This window comes from Nanorana parkeri, unplaced genomic scaffold, assembly GCF_000935625.1.
Source record: "Nanorana parkeri isolate BGI_ZX_2015 unplaced genomic scaffold, ASM93562v1 scaffold938, whole genome shotgun sequence".
Classification (NCBI taxonomy): Eukaryota; Metazoa; Chordata; class Amphibia; order Anura; family Dicroglossidae; genus Nanorana; species Nanorana parkeri.
Window position 1 is genome coordinate 35852 of NW_017307206.1, and position 10130 is coordinate 45981.

Below are 10130 nucleotides of genomic sequence, written 5' to 3' on the forward strand. Positions count from 1 at the left end.
TAATTCCTAAAGAAATACTTTGAGGCTTCACCACTGACATTTTTATACTTCCTTACTTCATATATATTTTAAATGAGACAGTGCTATGTTGCAGCTGCAGCAGTTATGAGTGGTATAAAACATTCATCTGTTTTTCCTGTGAACTCCCACAACTCCTTTTTCATCCTACACTGTATGAAATAATGAAATAATTGAAAAATGTATTCTGAGTATCATAACAGAAAGAAGAATTCCTTTAGCAGTGCAGGGAATAATGTAAACTGGTCTCAGATGTCAGTGGCATTGGCAGTGCCTGCAGGAGCCGCTATAAATACTCATTTGCAGGGCAGCTTGCTGGTCAGGGGATATCATGGCTGTCAGTCAGGGGCTTGTCATGAAGCTTTTCATCAGATGGGAAAAAGCACAGAGGCTCAGGAGCGTGTGCCTTGTCTTACACGGTGACATCATAAGACAGCTCTGCAGTCAGAGCCAGCCACGCCAAATACAGCTATCCTTCATAGGTACCTCTGTTCTATTCAGTATGTACAGGAAGATGCTGTATGGTCTGTCCCCGTGTTTAGATAGAGGCAAGTGATCTGCATCAACAAACATCAGACTGAAGATATAGAACAGTATATTTTAAAATACCTCAATCTATAGTGTTTATTCCAAATGTCCACTTACCATGAGTGAGCCCTGATGCCCATCCACAGCAGCCCTTGCAAACCACATACTTACCTGTCTCTACCAAGACGTTTGCTGCGCAGCCTATTATGTAAAATGCTCCCTGTTGAGTCCAGGGTGCAACAATTCCCATTTATTCCAATGGTAACTTTCCAGGGGATGAATGTAAATCTGCATTGATAGAAATATGTAAGCCACCACAGATGTCCTACTTGTGAAAATGCTAGTCCATTGACTCTCTCTGGTTGTAATCACTTCCAGTGAATGATTTGAAACAAATAAACCGGAAATCAACGTGAGGTCAGAAATCAAGGTTTGCAAATGTATTTTGACTCAGTGAGGTTGATTTAATAAAGGTAAATAAATTGTACATTTTGCAAGAATAATTTCCCATGGGTTAGTGAATGAGGTGATTTCCATTATCCAATCACATGCAAGCAAAAATGCTGTTTTTTTCCCCGTAGACGTAATTGGGTATTCTTTGCAAAAGTGAATTTTCACCATATTCGCTAAGCTTAGGGAAAATTCCCTTACAAAATGAACAGCTTTTTTGCCGTTAGTAAATAAATGAAGAATCTTTACACAATAATGCATGCATATTCTCTTCAATTATCCAATCATATGAAAAGCCCATTTGTTTTACTTTAAATACCCAATCATGCGCAGAAAAAATAGGTACATGGAAATGTGCTTGTTGCATGACTGGATAATTCATGTGACTATTCACATAATTAATTGTATGAAGATTTTTAAATTCTTAGTAAACCAGCCTTATTACATCTGCATGGCAGCTAGGTAACTACCAATCCACAAAGGAGGAGTTAGCAGTGGTACTTTCCATATTTCCCCCAATTCAGGTTACCTCAAAAGGCCAGTTCTTCTTAAATTCTTCTATGTGGGGTTACCAGATGCAATTTAAAATAAAAAAAGCAACAAATCTAACTACAGATGGCAACAAAATGTTCTACCCAAAAGTACTCTGCTAGGAAAAGTTTGCAAAACACCAAATAAACCTTGGCTGGCTCTAGCATGTATTGTACATTATGGGGCTACTCATAAAGGGTTAAATAGCTGTATCTTCCTCTCATTTGGTGAATGTTTGTTCTTTTACAGCTTAAAGTGTATATTTGGACAATAAAAAGAAACATCTTCAGTACAAATTTGCAATTCATGCAGATTACCCTATGTTTTATCTCTTTAAAAACACTTCAACTACAAAAAAACACACCTATTGATCCTGCCAGAAATTCAGAAAACTTCCTGTTTGAGCTGATAACTTTTCCTCTGCTGCGCTGAAATCTTAAGAAGAAGGGTCCTCCCGTGGATTACAGAACACCTCCTCCCTATGTTATGGAGATGAGAAGAAACAGAGATGTCCTGTAGTCCAGCATAGGAGAACTGGGCAGGGTTAAGAAAACCACTTGGAATTTAGTGCAGCAGAGGGACTGTGCTGTCAGCTCAAAAAGTAAGATAGGAGAACCCTAGATTTCTGCAGATCAATTGGTATTGTTTATCCTTGCAGTGTTTCTAAAGGGATAAAACATATGAAAATAGGTACAGTATGTATTGTAGAGATATACTGCATATGCTTTTATATTTTGTCCATACATTAACATTTAGTATAGTGTTGATAGTTTTGTTAACTATTGGCATTTGTCAGTCCCTCCTTTTTCCAATTCGCCATTTTCCGACCATTTCTCGACTGGTTTTTGTTTTTTTCTGCCAGCTCTGAAATCAGACACATTTACAGAAGAGCATACATGGAGTATGAGAACAAAGGTTTTCATGGTTAATACAGCTCCATGATTGTGACAAATGTAATTACTTGGAATACAGCTGCTCCCTCTTCTTCTAAGTACAGGAGGCTAATTCCAGCTCATCAGGTGTGCTTAGCTTTTCTTTTAACCAAAAACAAACAGCACTGAAAATATGGCCCTCCTGATCACTTCACTTCTTTTCCATTTAGTATATGTTAATTTGTTTCCCTATAAACCAATGTTTGTAACAGTAGCCAATGAAAAAGTTTTCCAACAAAGAGAAGAAACTCTGTTAATGTTTGAACATACTAAATGTTACCATTCTTAGTAATATAGCATTTTAGTGTGCTTGATTTATCTTATTCATGGGGTTCATTTCAATAGTGGTTCAACCATGGGAGAGGCATTTGTAGTGATGCTCAGCTTCTTGGTGAGCATGATGTGCTTCAATTGGAACAGTACAATGGAATGATAGGTTGGCTCCAAGGCAACATTATTCCACAGTAAGATGGATGTGTCACAATGTGAGCCTTACCTACTAAAGTTACTCTTTCACTATTTATGAAAGGTTGAACACTGCCATTACCTGCAAAGCAAACAATTAATACTGTTCTTTGCTTCCCACTCAGCAAAACTACCCTGTGGTGAGAGAACTGCTACAAGATCTTTACTTCTAGGCATATCTGATGCCTGGGCCCCCACTACTTTCTGTGATTTTTTTGCACTGGCCTCATTTTCATGAATTGGCATAGGTTGATGGAATCACAGGGTGCAGCAAGGGATGCCGAAATTCAACACTTCTAGAAGTGTTGACTGTAGAAGAGGAATGTGGTGGCAAGGGCACTGGTATGGGTTTGGTGGCACTGCCTTCCCTTTAACAAGGCTTTGTGTGTTCTTGGACTTGCTCTGGTACTGGGTTTCCCCAATAACCTACTGTATATGGTGGTTTCTAGAAGCTGGATAGGGAGGTTGTAGCTTCAAAGGGGGATACTATGACTGTAGGGTGAATCAGCAATCCAGGGAAATTGATAGTGAGATAGAGGGCTAAAAGAAAGTAGTTGGTAAACCACAAGGATTAAAATCAGCCAGGCTAACACATGCCAATGGATTAAATAGAAACATAGTTGGGAGTATTGTTAGGAGTTGGTGCCATGGGTAGCCAAACATTAAATCAAAAGTGGAGAAAACATGAAAACTCGATGAGGGCAAGTTCCAATTACCTGAGTAGCCTGACCAATAAGAAACCATGACAATGCCTGCTGACATGTGGGCATACATGGTCACTCCCCTCCAGGTGAACAACATATAGTACATAGCTGCTTTGTGAGTAGGCTAGAAGTGACTACCTGATGTGACTGTATCTAAATGGTCAGATGTCAGTATGTCATGGAACAGGACGTATTAGCTGACGGTGAGGACACGAGTGACACAATGAAAAGAGGGATTGCGAGCATACAGTGGATTTGCATGTAAATTGGAAATCCCCTTTAATAAACGTATTCTGCCAACAGAGAATTGGGGGATAGTTAGAGACAATTGCAGAAAAGCGGAAAGATAGTGAAGATGTGGATGGAAGTGTAGAGGAATTAGAGTAATTACTTAAGTGAGCTTGAAGGCAGACCTAAGTCGAATGTTTTAATTAATTTAGATAATTAAACATATTACAGATGCAGACATCAATATCCAGGGTGATAAGAACAGAATAAGCACATTTAGTGCGTCACCGGTCAAAATTTCACAGTATTTGGGTTATATAACATACCTGGAGGCCGCTGAATTAAATCACCTCTTTAGCTGACTCTGTTAAAGGAGAACTATGAGATGAGTGATTTCCACTCACCTCATAGTTCTAGCCGACCTGTGACAATGAGAGTGTCACAGGTCAGCTCAGTAGATCGGGAGGTGAGTGAACAGATACCGGAGTTCGCTCACCTTTTGATCCTGCCACGGCTCTCTGCCGTGACAGGGGAGGGGCTGGATTCCCCCCTCCCCGCTCCGATCCGCCAGCGCTGACTGGTGGAACGGACGGGGGAGGGGGCGGGTACAGCTGGCTCTGCCTCTAGATAGGCAGAGCCAGCTGTCACTCACGCAGCTGGGCGGATCTCGACATCGTTGTCGGGATCCGCTCCGGCGTCTCAGTATACCGCGAGCTGTAGCTAGCGGTGTACTGAGCTTAGGGTAACGGGAGGACGCTAGTTTGTGTCCTCCCGTTACCCTAAGGAGAACTATGGGGAAAATACCTGACCCCATAGTTCTCCTTTAAATAGAGGGATGTAAAAGCTTTCCCTGACATACTGAGAAACCATTAGAAGTCGTGGTTTTAAAATACAAGCAAATAAACCACTGACAATATTTACACCTCTATTATTAAAGAAGAGCTCAGATCTTCAAATCTGACCCTATAATAATGTAGGATATAATGAAAACCTCACCCAGCTCTGGTGAACAACATACCCTCAATAAAAATGTGTAAAGTGTTAATATGTTCTCAAGCAGGCTAATTCTTTGGAAATGTGGATAACATTGTGTATGAGGGATTGAGAACAAGATTAGAACATTTGGCAAGGATATTTGTTGTTGTCTAACATCTGTGTTTGCATCTACTGAATATGCCAAATCACAACCACATTCACCCTAATTTATTATGAACAATTTTGAATCAAAAAAGATTCGGTAGGGAATTTTAGTTCATTATTGATTCTCTTAAACTACAGAATTTTGCTTAAGCAAAATGTTATTGAACCCCAAGCCTTGTGGTTATAGTGTCCTTCTGAGGAATAATTTAAACTAATTCAGAGCACTGAGTGGTCACTCCTTTGTTTCACCATTTTGAAGCTAAGCAGGCTGGACCATGAAAAAGCTCAACTGCCAAGACATGAAAGGAGTTTCTGGAATTTAACAGTATTTAAAATGCACTGTCAGAATCAATGGTCACAGATGCATAATGAAGCTGATTTACTAAGGCTGGGAGCTTGTTTTCTGAGCCATTATAACAAGGGATTGCAACAGAAAAGCAGAAACACACAACAAGAATCATGAACACTGGTTCACAATAGATATATGCCCATCATCATTGACCACAACATCATTGACCACAACATCCCAGTCACTGGCCACCTTCTCTCGCACAAACAGTCAAGCTAGTATTTGATAATTGGGTTAACTTATTTGTTAAATATTTAACATCGGATCATTTCCTAATCACTTTTTTTAGACTAGGACAAGCCATACACGGCTAGATTACTCTCGTTTAGCCCACTACACTCTACTGTCCACTATTGTATTCAGCAGCCGCGGCACTGCGGTTGCCTGAATACCTGAACAGTGACTGCCTCTGATGGGATGTAGGCACTGTTTGGCTGATAATTTTCCACCCAGCTCAGTCAATTTTTAAATCCACTTTTGTTGAGCCAGGTGGTGCTTTAAGGCCAGCATTCAGTACGGCCAGGTTTAGAAATGGGTCATTGCAGTGGATTCAAATATAAATATTGGCATCACATCATTCCTTTTCATTAAAGTATATGTAATCCTAATCATGAAAATCTTGTATAAGATTGAACACGTTAATGTAATTTTGAAAGTCACATTCAATATTTCTAAATCTTCAGCTTTCATTAAAATAACACTTGGTAATCCTATTATGAAAGTCCTTGTTTAGGCACTTCCTGTTATAGAGTGACAACACATTGTTGTTGCCTACAATAACGCTGGCTCTGATTAAGTGACCCACTCATAGGGGTTGATTTACTAACCTTATAAATACACCACGAACATGTATACACCTCTGTAGTGTGTTCCCTCCCAGCATGATCTATGGGTGGAATCTAAACACCTGTGTAGTGTGTACACACCCAGCAGGTGTGTTGTGCAAAGCCCTGCCCTGAATTGCAAGGTGATGTTGTGTAAATTAACTCTATGTTGTGTTGCTTGCGTTGATGAATGCAGGAATGTAAATGCATGAGCTAACCATTTTTGTCTAAACTGTGAAGCAGCATTATATATGCATCATGTGCATGATTTTTCCATATATGGCATTAGTGGAAATATGCTTATAGAGACTTTTTGGTTGATAAATACGCTTTGCTGTGTAAAAATCACACGCACCTGGTGCGTGCGTGTGTTTAGGTTAGTAAATCACCCCCATAGAGTCCAAGATGTATACTACTGTTATTAAAGCCCTAAAGAAGGCGGATTATTTGGCCCTAGAAATGCATTGGCTGTTTTGTGTTACGTTTGTGATATCCGGGGATTAATAAAGTACAGATCTGGACTCTTTGTAGTTTGACTACATGTGGATTTTTCAAGCTTGGTGATCCCTACATTGGGAGGGTCCCCCACCGTGTGGAGAGCTGATGGACTAAATTTGGGTATTAAAGAAGACTATTTACCTATGTACTGTGATTTATTGGGTCCAGCACCTTACCTCCACTTTTATCAGAAAGTATTAATGACAGAAACAACCAGGCAACTAGTATTTTCAGAAGTTGGTCTGCAATGGTATCCCCATTCTCTGGTTTGTTCCATCAGCCCTATGTCACTACTCTGTCCTGTAGTGATGTAGGGGCCAGCGGACCCAACCACTGAGCACAGAGGAGGACCAGGCACCTGACACTCACAGAAAGGTTGGAAGCTGAAGATTGTTTAGCAAGTTTTAGTTTTAGTTTACTTCAAGAAAGCAAAGACTAGTGGCATGGTCGGCGGGACAGGTGAGTATTAAATCTTTACTTTAAAGGCAGGCCAAATTTACAAGTTTCTATTCTAGTTATGGAGTCACTTTAAGGATTCATATGGTACTTGAAACTTTTACAGCTCTTAGAGTGGCTGCTAAAAAAAAAAAAAAAATAGACAGGAAAGTTACAGTTTTGTAAGCACCAGTAGTAGGAGGCATGAAACATGGTTGCATTTCCCAGTCGGCTACTCTCAAACCACCCCACACACACACTTACCTAAATGGCGGGGAGCTTCTCCCTGCAGACATCTGGTGATATTTGAATTTGGCAGCACCCACACAAACACATCATCCATTCACAAGGTATGGGTATTAATCTGGGTGCAATTATAAAATTTTTGCAATAGGTGGACTATACCTTTAAGTATTTTTGTTTTTCTGAAATGACTATGGTGTAATTGTACAATACTATTTAAAATAGAGCTTAGTGGACTTTTATAAAAGTAAGCCTATGATCCTCTTTGTTTTCTTATTTCTACTATTTTTTCATCCGGTACTAGAGATCAGAATTCTGTACATACCTGGAAATCCTTTCTTGTATTTTACTGTGTAAATATATTGCAGAAGAACGTGAAACGACTTCTTATTCCACACAACTTCAGTTCGTCTTTTCAGTTCATTTACTACACAACTTTCAGTCCTTTGTTATGGTATAATCAAAATATCACAATGTAACAAATAATCTTCTGGTTTGACTGAAAGAAGAATTATGCCAAGAGCAATTACTGCACAATTATATGTTATTTTTATCTCAGCTGCCTACACTTTATTATGACAAATATTCCATTACCTTAAGCAAATGCACTTGGTAACCTAGCCACAGATATGCTCAGTTAGATTTTGTTATCCACACTATCAGGCTGTCAAGACAAGAACACATTTCCTGGGTCAAAATGAAGCAGAATGCAGAATGCATTGTATAAGATATTTATTTATGTTATAATATTTATATGACATAAGATGTCTCCTTGTGAGTGGCTACAGTGGCGGGCCTAAGAAACAAAGGACCCTGGTGCAAGATTTTATCTTGGCCCCCCCCGGCGGTCTCTGCACCAGAGGAGCTTACACTCTAATGTCCCCCCACAGTCTCACACTACTATTATAGAGCTTCATTCATTTATAGAGCTCTGACATATACCACAGTGCTGTACAGAGAACACTGAGCCAGTCACATTAGTTTCTGTACAGAGGGGCTTGCACTCTAATGCAGAATGACACCGGCTGTTGGAGGACTACAAATTCCAGCAATACATTATACAACAATGCAGAACAGTATATGAATTGGACTCAGGACTTAGGAACACACTGTACTCGGGACTTAGGCACACACTGTACTCGGGACTTAGTAACGCACTGGACTTGGGACGTAGTAATGCACTGCACTCAGGGCTTAGTAACGCACTGGACGCAGGACGTAGTAATGCACTGGTCTCTGGAGTTAGTAATGCTGTGGACTTAGTAACGCACTGGACTCTGGACTTAGTAATACACTGGACTCGGGACGTAGTAATGCACTGGACTCAGGGCTTAGCAACACACTGGACTCTGGACTTAGTAACACACTGGACTCTGGACTTAGTAACGCACTAGACTCTGAACTTAGTAACGCACTGGATACTAGACTTAGTAGCGCACTGGACTCTAGACTTGGTTCAGTGTTTTAGGGGTCTAATGTGGGTGCAGGTTAGGGGCTTACTTTGGAAGTTAGGTTAGCTTAGGAGATTAACGGTTAAAAGTGTTGTGATTGTTTGGTAATGGCATGTTTTAAGGGATGCATATTTTTTAAATATACTAATTTAAAATAAATTTACTAATTTAGTAAAATTACTAATACTTTTTTTTTAAGTTAGGGGAGCTATGAGTTAAGCTATATCTGTATATTACTGGCAATGTACAGCATTGAAATTCTACAATGAATAGCAAATATATAATAATATTTTGTTTTGCAAACTCGATAATAAAATCATTTCATTGTAGCAATCATTTCCAGTGTAGTGAACAGTGCATTGACCACCTTGTTGCTCTGGCGGCACTTCAGATAAGCACTAGAGTTAACCACAAGAAATACTGCAGCAAATGAAAGGGAATTCCCAGGGCAATAATTGGGTAATATCACTGGCTGAGAGTCAAAGAACAGCAAAGAAAAACCTCCCACTAGTTATTTCAGTCTTCCATTCCTCTATACTAAGTTCTCCGCAGGATAAAAAGAGGCTCTTGTTCTGGCTCTTTGCCAATACCGCCACTGAGAAGCATCTTCAGGAGGTCAGAAGGAAAGAAGCATCAGCAATTATAGGAGACAGGATTCACTGAAATCCGTCTATGAAGAGCATGCAGACACATTGAATGTGCCACTCAAACTGTGCACAACTAAAGGCAGCTGCGATTAACCCACTCTTATCATCCTAAACATAAAAGGTTATATTTCTTTCCTTGAACTGCATGTTAGGAGAGAAAGTGTTACTTATTTAACAGCTATGTGGCATCAGACAGGACTGGCTTTAGAAAATATTTCTACTTAAATCATGTCCTCCCTCCCCAGCTTGAATTTTTAAAGGGTCAGTACACCGAAACATATTTCAGCATGTACAGTATAATAGAACATAAGCTGGTGGGTTTAAAGCCCAACACCAGGCAAACAAAATCAAATGTTAATATTGGATTGTGCATGAATTACCTTACTCCTCATGTGTGCTTTGAAACACATCTTCCTTACACATCCCATGTCATAAACGCTCAAAGTCACAGTGCCCTCTCCAAGCAAAGTTAATATCCTGCCTTGGGGACTGGGCACATTTCCATATGCATTATCTCTTCGGGGACAGGTCCCCTCAGCGTCCCCCTGTATAGTTCTTCTGCCTCAGATCCTGACATCAGAACGCTAGTGTGAAGAGAATGTGGGTGGTATTATTGTAATGCAATTTTCTTCACTGTGCCTGCCCAGTTCAAGCTCCATCTCCCTTTTCCCCGGTTCAGAAGAGAAG